Source organism: Lycium ferocissimum, unplaced genomic scaffold (genome assembly GCF_029784015.1).
Source record: "Lycium ferocissimum isolate CSIRO_LF1 unplaced genomic scaffold, AGI_CSIRO_Lferr_CH_V1 ctg407, whole genome shotgun sequence".
Classification (NCBI taxonomy): Eukaryota; Viridiplantae; Streptophyta; class Magnoliopsida; order Solanales; family Solanaceae; genus Lycium; species Lycium ferocissimum.
In genome coordinates this window covers 79,719-97,486 of record NW_026725556.1, presented here as the reverse complement: position 1 = coordinate 97,486, position 17,768 = coordinate 79,719, and the positions used below count along the sequence as shown (strand labels likewise).

Here is a 17,768-nt window from a genome sequence, read left to right as displayed (position 1 = left end):
CCCATTTCTAAATTTGGGAACTTGACTTAAATTTTTCATTTTATCCTCAGTGGCAAGCTTTTATTTTCACTCAAATGTAATGGTATGTCTAACACTGCAAGTTTCAAAAGTCTTACGGCCACATAAATGTAATGACATGCCCTCTCTGTCTCATTTTATGTGAAGGCCCTCTATTTGAGTAGTAAAACAGTTTTTTCTTTGATTTTATTTTCTCAATTTTAAAAAAAAAAATATTCTGAATCATTAGCTATATTGCTTTGTAGTATTTTTCAAGTAGTTTTTAAACGTGTAAGGTTTATTTTAAATAATTGAAGAATCTAGCCCTAATATTCTGTACCCTTCACATAAATTGGGGCAGATAGAGTATAATATTAAGAACATAATTTTCTAATTTTTTTAAATTCCATATCCAGTCCAGCACGATTACATAAAATGAAACAGGGAGTATATTATTAGTCCCAGAATGCTAGTCAGAATAATACTCTCAACTAACCTAGTCAAAACTGTACTGCATTTGCTTCTTAGTATTTTATTGACTTGTTTGAGCAGGCTTCAAATTTCACGTTGTTCACAATATATCTGGCCATGCCATTTCAAATAATTTTATTTGGCCAGCCGTCTTTGTTTTATTTTTAGTTTCTTGCAGTATTTTCTTTACTTCTTCTAATAATAAAAAAGAAGTTTTGGAAGTCTTATATGGTTTCTTCACTCCAACTCCGGTGGTTGGCTGCTGGTCTACAGGTTGGTGGATTTTTGGAATTGATGTTGATTTAAGCACCAAAAGTTTCACTTTAAATCCATTTCTAATTCTTCTCTTACCATAAAGGTTAAAGAAAATCAATTCTTCATTTACCCCCCCCCCCCCCCCCCCCCCCCCCCCCTTTTTTTTTTTTTTAAATGTGTGTATAACTACCAAGATCTTTAAAAAATAAAAAAGAAAAACTGCCAATTATAATTTCCATTTATACGTGATACGAGTACATATGAACTCAGTCACTTTAGCATTAGACCCCGTATGTATATTAGAAATCTATAAAATAATAACCCAGTTGTTATTATAGCAATAATTTGGCGTCGTTATAAAAACTCATAAGCTTCAATTTTTAAAGCCACATTTGTTAACTTGACCATCATTCCATCTAAAGAGTTATCTTTTTAATGTAAAAGGGGGGAAGGTGGAAGGTGGGGGGGGTGGAGCAAGTAAAGAAGACTAGTATGCTAATTAACATTCAAACACTTGTTACACATCGTACTTTTATACGTTAAGTTTCTTCGTGAGTTGATGTTATAGACTTGGGATACAATTTTTTTTTTGAGATTTTATAAGATTAGACGTGTTCATCTTGAGTATGCAAGGGTTTAAGTTCATGCTTAGTATGTGTTGGGAGGATTAGAGGTTAAATGAATCGACGAGAATATGTTTCGGAAAAAGTTGAGTTTTACGATCAGATATACGGACCGTATATAAAATACGGATCGTATATCTGGTTGACCGCCATCGTAAAATGATAACAGTGGGGGTGAGCCATTGTTGGCTTTTTACGGTCCAATTATACAGACCGTATAATTTTTACGGTCCGTAAAAGTGGACAGTAAATTTAAGTCGGTGCCAGCTTTCTTTTTAATATATTTCATAACCCCTCATTTTATCCCATTTTTCTTCATTCCCCAGACCTCAAACACTTTTAAAAACCTCTCCAACATATGTGATCAACTTCCCAAAGTGAAGTTAAGGAATTAAAGTGAGAATCAAGTGTCAAAGGATTCCAAATAGTTGTTGAAGCTTATTTCTCCTTCTTGTAATAGCTTTGGAGGATACTTCGAAGTAATCTTGGAATTGAAGTGTTCATGAGTTCTTGAGGTAAGATTCCGCCTTATTTCCATGTTTATGAGTTTATGTGATGGTTATGCTAGGTTTGGAGGGAAAGAAGTTGGAGGAAAGGTTCAAACATGAACTTGAGTTTATTTTGAGTTGTAATCTTTTTTTAAGCCATGATTGTTAATGTGTTTTTGAGCTAAAATCTTGTTGTATGGATAGTAGTTGATGTTGAGATTGTGTTGAGCATGTTGTACTTGGTATACTTGGAAGAAAAAAGTGTATAAGTGTCGTATACGAAGCGTATATTATGGTGTGTATCTTGGGGAGAGTAGTGATGTGATATTAAAGAGACTTATATGAGGTTTTTGTTGTGTTGTTGGCTGTTAGGTGTGCTGTAGTGACTAAGGAGTAAGAGAAATGTTGTCTGTTTCATTTTGGAGTCGAATTATCTTTTGACATACCTAATATACTAGTACTATCTAAGCTTGAAAATACCTTCCTTTGTTATAGGATTGGAGGACTAGTTCGACCGATTCGTTATAGGATTGTGTTGATGACTTGAGATATGTGAAGGCTAACTTTTTTTCTTTTGGTATATCTATATGAACGAAACGTAAACGTAACGTTACTCCATAATGATTCCACTCTTAGCAACTAGAGATGTCCTATGTTGATTCATGTTCCAATAATATTGTTCTTAGCAAGTCCTTCTTCAGATTCAGTATGCTTCATAAAGTCACATGTTGATGAAATGGCTATCTCATAACGATGTTCGGAGGTGTAAAGACCTTACGTCACTCCGAAAGATACAGGATGTACTCTTATCATATTCATGCATTGCATATATATATATGTGTGTGTGTGTGTGTGTGTGTGTACACTATGACCCCCACAGGCGTTATACATGCGTATACTTATCTATATGGGTTATGGGGAAGGTTACAGCGTTATATACGCACTACCACCTGATCAGTTGGTCATATGATTATGATTATGCCCACATAGGCTGATACAATACGATGGGATGCCCACAGAGGCTTGACTAGCATTGTATATTGATAAGTTGGTATTTTACCAACTTATTTCTTCTTTAAGCTTATACTTTTGCAATGTTTGATTGAGAAAATAGTGCATTTAATGTCGTTTACTTCTATTTTATAGGTTTATATGATTTAGAAGTGATCGGAAAATAAACCAAGTCAAAAAGAGGTCAAATTGAAGAAAATGAAAAAAGTGGCTAAATCTGCCAAAAGGTGCCAGATCTGCAATTCCAAAAATCAGGGCTATTTTGTTCTAATTTTGATTGGGAAAATTGTGGGGCTATAAAAGGAAGATAAGAGAGAAAATATTGTCATCTTTGGCACAAAACATAATTCTTGGAGGCTAGGGTTCCTACACCACACTTTGGGGTTGAAGATTTGAAGATTTGATTGAGCACTCTCTTGAACCTTTACTTCATTTCTTTGATTCCTTGCTTTGTAATGAATATCTAAGTGTGTAGTATTTATTTTCTTCACTTGAATCTTGTTTATGAAAATATTCTATGATTAAAGTGTTGAATGAAACTCTTGTGTTGCTTATGTATTGAATGATTTTTATTGCTAATGAAGTAAGTTAATATTGTTTTAGTTAATCTTGTTCTTTAATGTTTCTTAAGGGATTAGCTAGCCCTAAGACCCGCCCATTTACTTCGATTTGAGCTCGGAAGAGGAAAATTGAGGTTGGAAAAGATTAATTAATAAGAATTTGGGGCTTTAAACCTCATCTAATAACTTGAGCTAGGAATAGGAAAGTTCCTTGAGATTCAATTGGTTGTGCTTGATATCACACTCTAAGGCTTGGAAAAGCTTAGAGTGAAATTCATTGATTTGGTTGGAAGACTTTCAATGAGATTTTAGAAATCATTATCTATTAACATAAGCTCGCTCTTAGTTATAAAATCATGAAATACATTAGATCGTTACTTGAGTGTAATTTCCTTTGTATCCATACTTGTGGCCATTGATCATTTTACCCGCTTTCTCGTTAATTTTATCTTTGTTATTTGTTAAAACAAAAATCAAATATCGAAAAAGTGTTTGGCTTAGCGTAGTTGGTGATAATTCCTAACTTGTTTAAATCGCCTACTATATTGTTCCCTGTGGGATCGACCCCGACTCATAGTTGGGTAAATTATATTGCATACGACCGTGTACACTTTCTCTTTGAGGAGTGGATTTGGACGTTATCAATTTTGGCGCCATTGCCGGAGAACAATTTGGCGTATTTGAGTTAGTTTGGGATTTAAGCTTACTTGCTTTGGTCCAAACTTGTGAATATTTGTGTAGTTATTTTTTTGTCTTTGTTTATTTTCTTAGTTTTTGTAAATGTCATCACATAATGAAAATTGGTCAGATGGTAGTTGTTCATACTTTGATAACCCTTGTCCTTATTGTGGATGACCACACTCATGGCAAAATTGTTTGAATTCTCCCGGGGGCGGATTGTGCGCACAATCTCAAACCTATGAGTGGAGTATTTGTGATAGGTGTGGTGGTCAAAATGGTCATTGGGCTAATTGTGCTTATTTGTCCTTCCCTTCCCCGAACCCCCACTATGACGATTCTACTTTTGGTTTTGATGATAATAGGAATATGGAAGTGGAAGAAGTCTCAAATGCTCAAAATGAGAGGATAATGCTCATGTTGGAAACCATTCTCGAAAAGGAGGAAAAGTTGAACTTAGAACTTGAGGACTTGAGGCAACCACTTAATAATTGAGGCAAGTAACTAATTGCAATGACAAAGCTATTCACACCTTGGAGGATCAAATGAAATTATTGGTTGAGGCTCATAATGCTCACCAACTTGAGGGTGTTGAGAGTAGACAAGAGAGTGTTCAAAACATGAATTTTTCCATGGGAGGATTTTTACAAACTTTGAACGACTCTCACCATCGAGAAACACTTGACAAACTGGAAATTGTGAGCCAAGAGTGGCTAATGAATCAAGCTCAACAACTTGGAATCTATGGGGATCACCGTGAAGGCATTTCACGGATGATGGAGTTTCTAAAAATGCATATTGAGCAAAGTCAAGAAAAGGAGCTACTTGAAATTGCTATGAGGGAATTGGAGGCCGAATTAAATGCAAAAATTGAGGCATGTGATGCTCAACATCAAAGGGTCTTGGAGAGAAATTTTGAGTTGACTTCAATTGAAAATGAGGTCAAGATTGATTTTAAAGAGCTAATGGTGAATTGTCAACCGACCAAACAAAAAATAGTGAATGATGCCGAAGTTGAAGAAATGATACTAGAGTTGAATAAAAGGTTCACAAAATATCTTTTGAAGACTCTAGTTCATTTAGGGATGAGGATGTCAAAAATGGAGCGAATTTGAAAATGGAGCGCCCTAAACCGCATTCCAACCATTTTTCAACATTGTGCTTAGTGAATGATATGGAAATTGAACTAACCGAGCCTATGGAGAATTTTGGAGGTGAAGAACAAGGCGTTTTTATTTTGAAGTTTGCCATGCCAAAACGACAAAATGACATCCCTCACTTAAAGGCCAAAAAGTGCAAAATGTGATATCCGAAAGTTGGCCTCTTTGTTTCTTTATCATCGCCCCACGATTATCACTGGAATCTCGATTCAAAGTTGGGGCGAAAGTTCATATCCTCCAAGTGGAGAGAAAAGTGGTAAGGTTGACATGTGTCATGCCATGACATTAAATGCGGCGCTCTATGGGAGGCAACCCGTATTTCCTTAATTATTAGTTCAATTTTTCGCAATTTTAATTTTTAGATAAGTTTATTTTATTATTTTTTATCATTCTACCAAGTTTCATAATTTTTGGGAATTAATTTGAACAGGATTTAGAATGTTTAAGTGGCTGCACAGTTAAAAAAAAAGTGCAGAAAAGCTGCTTTAGGTTGATAAGTGGACTGTTTCATAATGCATAAAACCAAAAAAAAATACCTATAGTGGGCAGTTGCCAACAATGCAGCGAGCCAGGTAAGTAAGTAGTGTGGAATTATGAGTTTTAAAGAAAACACCTCTTGCCTTTTCTTTCAGTTCCTCTTAAACACAAGAGGCTTTTGTTTTCTCCACTCAACACCCTTCCCCTGTGATGACACCATATCCTGTTGGTTCCTTCACCCATTGACAAAAATCAGGTAAAGTTCTGCTCCACTTCCCCCTTTCTCTTTTCCATCATCTCAATTCTCTGTCTCGCTTGCTGTCAGTCCCATCCCGTCCCTCTAAAAAAAATGGCAAAGTGTAAACATTATGAGCTTTAATTGCTGAACCTTTTGGGATTTAATAAATGATTGTTGTTGTTTGGTGTTTCTTTTGTGTTGAACTATAATTCCCAACATTTTGGGAGGGTTGATCACTAACCAATGGTCCTTCAACTAAGCTAATTGTAGGAAGCCCACAACGTGTTTGACAAATCGCCTGACAGACGATTTCATTCGCCGGTGAAGTCTTAGTAACCGAGCGCTATAAGGAGTCGATTGTGAGTAAGTTTTGGGTATTCAAATGGGTAGTGGACTGCTTGGTCAGGTCGGTCAAGTTAAAAGCTCATGACTATTGTGATAGTTAGTGTGTTGACGCCGGGGTGTAGCTAGGCTTGCGATGTTTCGTCGTGGCTTGTTCCCAAGTAGCTTTCTTGTGCTCGCAAGTAATTGAATGAAAAGAACCATGTTGTTTTCTCCATGTAAGTGATGTGATTAGCACTCTGTTTTGATCATGTGGGATGGGTGTAACTTCTTGACACACATTATTGATGATTGAGACAAAGAAATGGCATATTATACATGGTTAAAGTTGGGTGGAAAGTGAGCTGACACGGTCAAAGTTGAACAATAGAATATGTAACTTGATCTTTATGATTGTTAAAGGATTAATGCTTTTTATCCAGGTCTATTGTTAATAGATGGAAACAAGTGGTCAAGAGAATGTGAAAGAAAGCTTGCAGCAATAGTGAACCTGGACATAAAAGCAAAACGCTTGCACAAGCTTGGCTTTAGTTACTTTCCTGTAATATGCTCTAATATTTTATCATCACTTTCAGCTACTTCTTGACATGAAATGACCTTTAATTCATCTAAAATGGTTCGAAGAGCAGAAAAAATGCACTATCTCAATGACACCATCTTTTTTCAGGGGGTTCCTCATAACTTGAGGTTTATTTTCTTCAGTTGAGTTGAGGACAATGCAACATTTTTAGTTGGGGGTGGCATTTGGGAGTACACTTTATTTTCATATTTATGCTTCATTTATGCCCTTGTCGGGTTTATGGTTAATGTATGGATATTGTGTGCCCTTGCCGGGCTTAAATTATTGATGTAGTTGTGGATTAGTCACTTTTGTTGTTTTGTTTTCTTTACTAGTTTCTTTAGTTTTGTTAGTTAAATTTTTTTTTAGTTGTAGGAAGGGTGTTTGGATGTGATTTTTTGCCCCTTGGCTAATTTTTGCCTTGCTTGGTATCAACTTATTTAAACCTTAGCATATGAATTCTTGATTTTTGAAAAAGAAAAATGATTGAAGGAAGGATTCGTGTTGTGACTTTTAGATTCAATGTTTGGCTCTTTTGTTCACTAAATGGTCTCTTTAGACTATAAGTGACTTTGTTTGAATTCATTTGTTTTAATTGGGCTTTGGATACATATTTTAGTTAGGTTTTCATGTGTCATGTGTGGTAGATCTTTATGAGTTCTTTTGCATTATTTGTAGTCTAAAACTTGCCCGGAATGTGTTTCAAGGCGAAATCCTAGACTAACTTGGTTTGAAAAATGATGTTAAGCCTTCTTTGGATCGTTTCCCCCCTAAATTTCCTACCCTTGCATATTTTCCCTAGTCAACCCCTTTTGAGCCTTTAACCTTTTCTTTGGCAACCATGTTACAAGCTTTAACCTTTTGTTCTTTATTGATCTATCTTTTGGCATCCCACTTCCCTAAGGGCTTTGAAAGTGTAAACATAGGCTAAAAGCCTAAGTTTGGGGGTAACGGTTGGAAGAGTTGTGATGTGGAAGTTGCGTAAAAGGTGAAAGGGTAAAAAAAAAAAAATGAAGTAGAAAGATGAAAAAGGAAGGAAAAATAAGGAGTTGTGAATAAAGGGAAGACTAGTTGGTGAAATGAAAAATGAAGAAAAGGGTGAAAAAGTTTGAAAGGAAGTGTGCTTTGATTGTTACAAATTGTAATGCTCAGGGAGATTTTGAGTCACTTTTACCCAAATTGTGTCCTACCTTAACCAAAAGCCTACATTATAACCCTTAAAGTCCTAATTGATTTTGAACCAAGTGTATCTATATTAGTGGAGAATTACATGAAGGGCAAGCTTATGGTACTACTTGTGTGCATTTTAACATCTTTGTGAGAGAGAGAGTTAATTCTTTCCATTTGATATCCCATTTGTGTTTTAAATTGTATTTTGCGAGTTGCGATTCTCTTTTGATTGTGAGGGTACATGAGAATTTGAGTTGTGAATTTGTTCTATTTTCCAATTGAGATGAATGAACAAGAGAAAGTTGTTTTGTGATAATGAGGCAAATTTTGAAGCTTTAGTGTCATGACTTGATTACTACTTTGATTAACTTGGTGTTTGAGCACTTGAAATGAAAATGAAGTTTTTGAGAAGAAGTTGGTGATTCATATGTTTTAGATTAATAACCAATCAAAGTAATGTGCTTTTGCTTAAAGTAGAATTTTTGACTTGGCATGATGCTGGTGCACTTTTGAATGGAGTCCTTTGAAGGAAATTGTATGATTTGATTTGCTTGAGGACAAGCAATAGTTTAAATTTGGGGGTTTGATAAGTTGGTATTTTACCAACTTATTTCTTCTTTAAGCTTAAACTTTTGCAATGTTTGATTGAGAAAATAGTGCATTTAATGTCGTTTACTCCTATTTTACAGGTTTATATGATTTAGAAGTGATTGGAAAAGAAACCAAGTCAAAAAGAGGTCAGATTGAAGAAACGAAAAAAATGGCTAAATCTGCAAAAAGGGGGCCAGATCTGCAATTCCGAAAATCAGTGGCTATTTTGTTCTAATTGCGGGACTATAAAAGGAAGATAAAAGAGAAAATATTTTCATCTTTGGCACAAAACACAATTCTTGGAGGCTAGGGTTCCTACACCACACTTTGGGGTTGAAGATTTGAAGATTTGGTTGAGCACTTTCTTGAACCTTTACTTTATTTCTTTGATTCCTTGCTTTGTAATGATTATCTAAGTGTGTAGTATTTATTTTCTTCACTTGAATCTTGTTTATGAAAATATTCTATGATTAAAGTGTTGGATGAAACTCTTGTCTTGCTTATGTATTAAATGATTTTTATTGCTAATAAAGTGAGTTAATATTGTTTTAGTTAATCTTGTTCTTTAATGTTTCTTAAGGGATTAGCTAGCCCTAAGACCCCCTCATTTCGATTTGAGCTCGGAAGAGGAAAATTGAGGTTGGGAAAGATTAATTAATAAGAATTTGGGGCTTTAAACCTCATCTAATAACTTGAGCTAGGAATAGGAAAGTTACTTGAGATTCAATTGGTTGTGCTTGATATCACACTCTAAGGCTTGGAAAAGCTTAGAGTGAAATTCATTGATTTGGTTGGAAGACTTTCAATGAGATTTTAGAAACCATTATCTATTAACATAAGCTCGCTCTTAGTTATAAAATCGTGAAATACATTGGATCGTTACTTGAGTGTAATTTCCTTTGTATCCATACTTGTGGCCATTGATCATTTTACTCGCTTTCTAGTTAATTTTATCTTTGTTATTTGTTAAAACAAAAATCAAATATCGAAAAAGTGTTTGGCTTAACGTAGTTGGTGATAATTCCTAACTTGTTTAAATCGCCTAGTATATTGTTCCTTGCGGGATCGGCCCCGACTCATAGTTGGGTAAATTATATTGCATATGACCATGTACACTTTCTCTTTGAGGAGTGAATTTGGACGTTATCATATATGTATGTATGTATGAGCAGGCGTTATATACGCACATATACAGTACTTATGCATATCATTGGCCCTCAGAGGCAGTCCAAATATACATGTTTCATTCCTTTTATCCGATGTACTTTTTTGTTACTTTCATGCCTTATATACTTAATACTTTGTCTGTACTGACGTCCTTTTTGTCTATGGAAGCTGCGCTCATGCCTGTAGGTTCAGGTAGACAGGGTGACGATCTGCTTCCTTAGGTTTCCGTTCAGCTGATTTTGGAGCACTCCACTTGTCTCGGAGTTGTTGTCGTGTTTTAGTACGTTATATGTTTGTTGTACATATGGGTATGGCAGGGCCCTGTGCTGACCTTATCTGTCATGCACTCTAGTAAAGGCTTGTAGTAAGTTGTGGTACAAAGAGACGTTGTATGGTCCTCTCGGCCTATATTTTGTTGTATAGGTGTTCATGATGACCTTGTCGGTTTGTACAGTTTTGTCCAAAGATGGTTATATACGTATGTCCTTTGGGCTCACTCCTTTTTAGTATAGTTCTCTTATGATCTAGCAGGTTACCATCTGATGACCCTCATGGTCCACCATTATTTATGATTCTGATATGAAAGCATGATTAGCGATGCTCGGCAAGTAGGGCTTGGGTGCCCGTCATGGCCCTTCGATTTGGGTCGTGACAAACTTGGTATCAGAGCAGTTATATCCTCGGGTTTTCTACAAGTCGTGTCTAGCAGAGTCTTGTTTATGGTGTGTTATGCACCACACTTATAAACAGGAGGCTGCAGAGCATTTAGGATGGTTGTCCTTCTTTCTTATCTTAGATCGTGCATTAGAGCTGTATCATCAGGATTCCTTTCCTAATAACATGTTCTGATTTTAGCAATGCCTGTGACGAGGAAAGCTTCAGTTGGCTAGAGAGGCAAGGCTGTGACAGATAAGGGTACCAGTCGGGTGCCACCGATAGATGTGGGCCAGGGTGAGTCCTAAAGTGAGGCCCCATCTCAGTCTTCTCAGAACCCTTCCGTTCCAGAGGGTCTGCAGCTACACAACCCCTAGTTCCTTCATAGGATACACGCGGCCAGGAGATGGGCGATGCCATTCGTTATCGACTCGATTGGCCTGCCGGTGCGGGCCGTCGTGCGAAGTGCAGTGCGGTTATCTTGTGACAGGGTTGTTAGTGCCAGGGTTCGAGACTTCATCAATTTGGACCCTCCAGTATTTACAGGATCAAAACCTGATGAGGACCCGCAGAATTTTATAGATCGAATGCAGAGAACATTGAGGGTAATGCATGCTTCTGACACTGAGTCAGTAGAATTAGCTTCTTACCATTTGTGGGATGTTGTCGTCCAGTGATATGAGTCTTGGGAGTTATCTAGAGGGACTAATGCACCTCCAACAGTATGGCAGGAGTTCACAGAGGCTTTTCTTCGACACTATTTGCCAGCGGAGACCCGACGGGCTCGAGTTGATAGATTTCTGAATCTACGCCACGGGAATATAAGTGTTAGGGAGTATAGTCTTCACTTTAACTCACTTGCCAGGTATGCTTCCACGATTGTAGCTGAGATGGAGGACCGGGTACACCGGTTTATGGTTGGAGTAGAGCCACATTTGATTAATGATTGCATGACGGCCTTACTTCAAGAGGGTATGGATATCTCTCGCATTCAGTCATACGCTCAGGGCCTAGAATAGTGGAAGCAGCAGTAGCGAGCTGATCGAGAGCGTGATAGGGGCCAGAGTAAGAAGGCTAAATCTTCTGGTTTCTTTGGCGAGTTCCGGGATGGTCATAGACAACAGTTTCCTAGGCATCCAGCCTATCCACCGGCTAGTGTGCATTCACAGTTTCCAGGACAAAGTTTGATCGACCCATTTATTCTGGGTCAGGTCGGAGTTCCAGGGCTTCCGGTTCCCAGTTCAGGGGTGATTCTGGTCAGATGAGGCCATTTCTGCCACGATGCGCTCAACATGATAAGTTGCACGTCGGACAGTGCTGTTTAGGTTCAGATGTGTGTTATACTTGCAGTCATCTATGCCATATTATGTGAGATTGTCCGTCGAAAGGTGATGGAGGTTTAGTTCAGCCGACATGATCTGCTGCTGGTTCTTCGTCATCTGTACACCCTCCTCGGTAAGGTTCTGAGACATCAGTCGGCCGTGGTAGACCCTATTACGGTTCGTATTTTGCGGGCTGGTTTAGCGCTCGAAAAGCTACTAGGAGGTGGTTGGTGCTCTTTCGGACTTTGTTTTCAAAAAAGAGTCGCCACCTAATTTATGGGTAAACTAGGAAAATCGATTCCAAAGGATTTATTCAAATGCAGTGAAAAAGCCTTTGTAATCCAAAGTTCTAGGTAAGGGTTTTGGTAATCCCCTAAGGAAGGTGTTAGGCACCCTAGTACTAAGGATCCATACTATACGGTTGATCTTCGAACTCCAATGTGTGAATTATGCATGAACTGCTTATATTTGTGTTTATTTTCCCATATTTATAAAAGATTGTCATTTGGCATATCATTTTTTTTTTTTTAAAATGATTGAATATATTCCCTTTATATAAGGGTACTTTAGGTTTGAATTTACAATATAGGGATAAGAATAATTCCCTTTTACGTAGAAGGATAGTATATTTTGTTTTATTTTGTTTTGAAAAGTGCCAACTCATCTGGATTTGTAAAAATGTATATATATATATATATATCCTTTTTATGTCCATGCATAACCCTCGTATTGTTATTCTTGGTTAGACCATATACTACTCCAAAACATCCCATTCTAGGTCCTTGTATTTACAAGTGCGTTTCATTTTATTTGAATAAGTCCGGTTTATAAAAATGATTTGATTTTTTGATTTTTTCTCGGATCCGTATATATGTAAGCAAAATTGATTTTGGTTTGAGTTGGGCTTGGGCCCATAATCTGCATTTTTTGTTTTATGAAAACGTATTTTAGTTGGGGCTTGGCCCAGAATTTTCATTTTTTGTTTACGTTGGGCTTCAGCCCAGAAATCATTTTTCCTTTTCAGATTCAGTCCAATTCATATACTTGAAACCTCTCATTTGAAAACTTTGTAATTTTTTTAGAGAAGCACTCCATATTATTTTGTAATCCAAAGCCATTGATCTTCTCAAAATTCTAAGGACTTTGTATTCAAAAATCAGTTTGTAATTTCTTGATTTATTTTTACAAAAAAAATTTAAGTACGTATCTAGGATTTTGAAAACCATTTTGGGGGCCGAAAGTCTACTAAACGGCATGAGCACCGTTGTCCTAAGACGACTAGTTCCAAACATAAAAGATTCCAATAACAATGTGAGTCCTTACAAATGTTCACAATACAACATTTAAAGATAAATAATGAAATAGAAGAGTTAGGCTAGGGGCGTACCAAGCCCCCAGTTAGCCATTTTTACCCATGGTTGGGCCTTCAATGCGTGTTCATATACATATACATATATATATATATATATATATATATATATATATATATATATATATTAACCTTTCCATCTCGAATCGCTTTGAAAGAAGGCAAGGCCCAACAGTTTGGCTTGCCACAGGCCCAAGTGGCCAAAGAGGGTGAAGAGGATAAGAGAGGAAAAAGGAACCCGGTTAGAATTTGTTTATTGTGCTTATCATTCATAAGAACGAACTAAATACAAGTATATATACATATATCAACAAAGCATACACAATATCATATTACAGTATTGCCACAACAAATTCAGGAATTGGGCCTGGCAAGCCCCAATCACATATACATCGTAAAAATCTCCTACTAAGACCGAAGGACAGGCCCAAACTTATCCCTTTGTGCTAACCTGAGCCTGAAATGGGCCTTTCTATATCCATTTAGAAGTTTGTACACTATATTCAAGCTGACAGACTCAGGATTAAGGCCTAAAGGAATCCTATCTAATTTTAACTTGATATACACCTATATGCATATGATATACCATCTGATATACACTTTGACATGTATATTAGGTGTGTATACATTTGACAAACTCAACCATCACTTACATAAAAGGTTAAGTCTTATGAAGGCTGATGTATTTATCATGTATACACCTCTATTTTTAAAACTTAAGTGATTAATTAACTTGCCCATTTTAACCAATCTAATTCCAACTCTTTTTTTTTTTTTTAAATTTATCCTGATTAAACTACACTGGGATGGGTCAAAACAACTCTAATCCATGCAAGTATCACCTTAATCCTATGGTCCAATTAGAATTATCAGTCATTAACTTAAGTTGACTGTACTAAACTGGGTTGCAAGCAACACCAAGTTTTTTCCAAATTCACCTTACGCTTTTAACTCTATTAACCCCCTAATCCATTTTTCATTTATCACTATGGTGCCAAACAAGACCTAAGTCCTAATCTGAACTCCAATATAACCAATAGGATGCCCAATATGCATCAGAGTTACATAGCATGAATATATACAATCTCAAATGAGTCAAGCAGATCCCAAACTTGATGCAAGTAACCTCATCAACAACTATAACATTTGACAAAGCTAGGCAGTTGGAAACAACTCAAGTAGGCATCGGAAACATGTAATCAAACTTTCAGCTATTAACAGACAATACCATTCTTTGCAATCTAAAGACACATGCCATGATATAAATAACAAGGAAAGAACTTGAATCAACCCCTAGCTCTATTTTAAACTAAGGCCAAATCTGCCAGGACTCTTACTACACCATTTTTTCCACGTTTTGGAGATCAGACATTATAAGTGAATTAGGACAAACCTTATTGGAAAAAGATCATTTAAAAAACCTTTTAAGGAAATAGATTTACTTCTTAAACCAAAGCCCTAGTTCCAATGAGAGAAAGAGTTGAATCAGTAATCAATGTGACATGTTTCACCCCATGAACTTGCAGGGCCTTTCATGACAACCTTTTATTTGAGATAGAGTAGTACTTGAATCAAGTTACACTTGATTCCTTCCAAATCTCCTTCTCTCCAAGGTGTCTTTAAAAAGACTTCCCATGTCAAGTGGTTTATAACATGCTCATCCATACACATGAACCTCCCCATACTATTATTAGACTAATTAAACTAAAAGTGAGACAATTTTAGAAAACCATATTGACCACATTTTGACTTCTCAAGATCAGATCAACAACACCAATCTAGAATAGACCTGGTTCCATGTCTTTATTAAACTTGCCACCTTCTTATTGAATACTTATTCCAACTAGACTCCTTAATACCCTTAGCCTCACTTGGTTAGGGACTGACTTGTTTGAAATAAATAAATTGTGTACTAACGAAGAACAGATCCCTTAAGGCCATTTCACTCTCAGTTTGACAAAGGGAGTTAGTCATTCTTTGCACATAAGTTCACCTTATTAAGATATTATACTTGTCAAACCCTTTTTGAAGTTCTCATTTAATCTTAGGTAGTTAAACTAAGGTTCAAATTCGAGAGAACATCATCATAATTATCACCATTCAAATTTACAGGTTAAAAGAACATTCCCACACATTTACTAATCAGTTTGAATTTAATCCTAGCATTTTTAGTTTCAATCTTAAACTAGAATCTACTAAATCTTACTTCAGATAACTAGACATGATAGCTAAACTCAATATTTGACAAGCAATGTCTCCACAGAGTCATGTTATACTCAACCATTAATCATAATCAAGCAAATACAAATACATGCAAACACATAACTAATCTGAACAGCTAACAACTAACCAAACATTACTAGAGCATCTAAACTAATCAAGAACTAAAGAAAAGCAATAACAAGATAAAAAAAATACCTTTTTGAAGTGCAGCCGGCTTCAAGAATGAATTTGGAGCTCCTTTGTGCTTCCAAAACCAAGAACTCAGCGACAAATAAAAAACAAGGAATTAAAATTTTAAACTGAAGGCTCGAACTTTGAAAGTCAAGTCGAAATTTTAAACTAAAACCCTAATTTTAAGTCTCAAATACTCAAAATCTGGGTGTATGCCTATGTCCTTCTCTTTTTGTGACTTTGGGAGGTTCTATTTATAGAACCCCAAATCTGGATGATACCCTAGCAATTTTCGATATGGGAGTTTGTAATTTTCTGAGAATTGCTCTCTTTCACAACAAATCAAAGGTCCAGATTGAAGGTAAGAGAGAAAGCAAAGGTCGGATTCAACCCTTACAAGGTCAATCCGCATGCTTCTCCACATACCAATAGCAATTGCTCATTCAAAACGAGTACAAACAAAAACAATTAAGGATTTCAGTCCTATCTGTTGTAAAATGCAGAAAAAGTGAAGAAAGGAGTAGGATTATACTATTACACTTTGGAAATTTCCCGTTAACGTATACTGAATAGACTAACGAAGGGCACGACGTATACGATGTTTTGATAAGTAAGAAATAGCATTTGATGGTCCTAATTGAGATTTCAAAGGCATTCGAAGTAAGAGAAGAAAGTTTGCCAAGAAAGGCAAGGCATACGTTAGGTATCGGAAGAGATTTACGAGTGACGAGTTAATGATGACTTAATAATGTTTTGGAGAAGAGTGATAATGTCCCTTAGATTGTTAATGAGGTGTTAAACAAGTATTAAGAAGGTTCCATAAGGATTGGAGATTAAACGAGTCGACGAGAACGAACTTCGGAAAGCTGGGCATTATACAGCCAAACATACTGGCCGTATAAAACATACGGGCCGTATGTTCAATCGTATGTTCTGCCTAGAATAAGGGTCTTCACTGGACCAAACATACGGTCAGTATAAAATATACGGACCGTATGTTGGTCCGTATGATCGTATCGGGTCAGATTTTAAAAATGATATAAGGACCCTCTCTCTCATTTAATTCATTTCATTTTATCACTCCACACCTCAAGAACCCTCTAGAATCCTCTCCACTCTTCATCCACAAGAACCCAAGAGAAATTGATGATCAACTTCATCAAACCAACAAAATCAAGAGTGTGAAACACATTAAAGTTCATGCAAGCCAAGAAATTCCAATGGAAGTGAACTAGGGTTTTGGTGCAAGAAGAGTATTTCCACTCAAGGCTTATTCCTACACTAACTAAGGTAGGTTTTATGGTATTTTCATGTTGTTTAAGGTATTGAGATTTGAAACACTTGGATTGTAGAAAAATATAGAAAATGGGTCATGAATGTAAGAATGGTGACATTTTGAGAAGTAGTTTGGATTAAGTCATGATTATTGATATGTTGTGATTGTAAGTATGTTATGAATGACATTTAGAACATGGGATAAGCATTATATGTGAGAGAACGTAATAGTGAACTATGACTATGATTATGGAGGAATTGAAGTGAAATTGTGAAATGTGGATAATGTAGATGAATGATGATTGTTGCTTATGATATTGTGAATGTTGTTATCGATATTTGGGAGTTGATATGGAATATAGGGAAAGTTGTATAAACAAAGGAAATGCTGCCCAATTTTCTCTAGCTTTAGTAAGCACGTTCATGTAATCGATTAGCTAATGTTAATGCGAATTCTCTTGAAGGTAGAAACGTGGGCATTGAAGGAGAACGAGCAAGCGATAGAATAGTTAAACGAAAAACGTATGTGAGGCTAGTCCTTTCTTTCTAAGGCATGAATCTTATGGCATGATTTTCCCTCCTTCTCCATGAATTTCCTACACTCCCGAAAACTAAGAGCCTATGTTCATGAATAGCCATATGAGATAAAGATAAGAGATACATTATGAGCACGATAATGATATGATGTTCCTACAAGGCTAATGATGTTAACTACGATCCATTGATGTTGTTTATTGTATACACTCACCTTATATGCTAATTCCTTCAAGGTGAGGCAGAATGCTTATAAATGCTCCATAATGAAATTGGGAGTTTACGACCTTATGTCACCACGATAAAGTATAGTTGTCTTTGAGTTTCTATGCATGCATTATGATGAGTACATGATGATGATATTACACCGCACCTATATGGCCGGGCAGACACCGCTAAGGCGGGCAGCGTATACACCATGTCTAGATGGCAT

At 36.4% G+C, this 17,768-nt stretch overlaps 1 long non-coding RNA gene across 1 annotated transcript; it reads left to right on the top strand.

Moving 5' to 3' along the window:
- Positions 1-5,967: 5,967 nt before the first annotated feature.
- On the top strand, positions 5,968-9,165 carry LOC132044253 (uncharacterized). Its single transcript, XR_009412090.1, has 2 exons — positions 5,968-6,518; positions 6,723-9,165. It is a non-coding gene; the product is annotated as an uncharacterized LOC132044253 (long non-coding RNA).
- The last annotated feature ends 8,603 nt before the right edge of the window (positions 9,166-17,768 follow it).